Consider the following 1103-nt stretch of genomic DNA (forward strand, 5'->3'; position numbering starts at 1 on the left):
ATTAACTACACTTACAAATAAGTGATCGTTTATTTACAAAGAATACTGATAGCCTGTGTAATTCATCCTTACCATCATAATGGTACAGCTATACTAATTATAGTATAACAGTGAATAAAGATGATAAGGTCTCATATAAAGTCACAGCTATAATACTGGCATTAACAGCCTAGAGTTCTCTAGTCAATATATTGAAATCTTACTTCACCTTTCTGTCTAGTATAGGTTAAGAATTTAATGACCTCTTTAGGAGCTTTCCAATATTGTAATCTCTCTAAATAAGTATTCTCAAAAAATATTGTTCATACAGATTACCAAGACTTCTCAGGTGGCTTAAGATTTGCTGGTGCCTTAGTAAGAGTAAAGACCTACTTCCTTCTTATTTAAATAAGACTATTTCAGAAGTAGAATATACTTTCAGAAGCTGTTTATTAGAAGGTAACAACATAAAACAACTAACTAACTGAAATGTCTAAATATTCAGTTTCACAACCAATATAGGAGGCTTTGCCAGACTAGATCTGCTTTAAGTCCTCTGCTGCCCACATGCAATAGTAAAATGTGAAGTGGAGCTTAAGAGGTGAATGTATAACTGAGTTCAGGAATATCTTGCTATCTAAATTAGTTCCAGGATATTTTTTCAAGTATGCAATTTGTGTGAAAAGACAACCCAATGATTTTCAGCATCCCTAACCCTATTCTAAACTTGGAAATAAATATCTCTCATTTCTATTTTTCTATTATAAAGCTTTGGAGGGCCAATTAAGTATTAACTATTTGGCTTCTCACATTTGACTTTGAAAAGATTTGATCAAACAATTTAAAAAATGAGCTGAGGATTTAAAAAGAAAGATACACGTCTCTAGGTATGCTGGTTCATGGGAGCTCCCCAAATGTAATCTGAAACTGGTCCCCTATGCAATGGGCAGAGACACTGAAGAGAGAGGCAGAGCACTCCAGACTGACGGCTGCTAATTTTAAAAAGCAAGGGAATTTACTTATGAGGCCTATGTTAGGCAGCTGCAAGATGAATAGATTTCCATACCTGCCCACCAGAATCTTAAAAATTAAGATTAACTGGGTTCAGTCACATACCCAGGAGG

This window comes from Neophocaena asiaeorientalis, unplaced genomic scaffold, assembly GCF_003031525.2.
Source record: "Neophocaena asiaeorientalis asiaeorientalis breed wild unplaced genomic scaffold, Neophocaena_asiaeorientalis_V1.1 scaffold93, whole genome shotgun sequence".
Classification (NCBI taxonomy): Eukaryota; Metazoa; Chordata; class Mammalia; order Artiodactyla; family Phocoenidae; genus Neophocaena; species Neophocaena asiaeorientalis.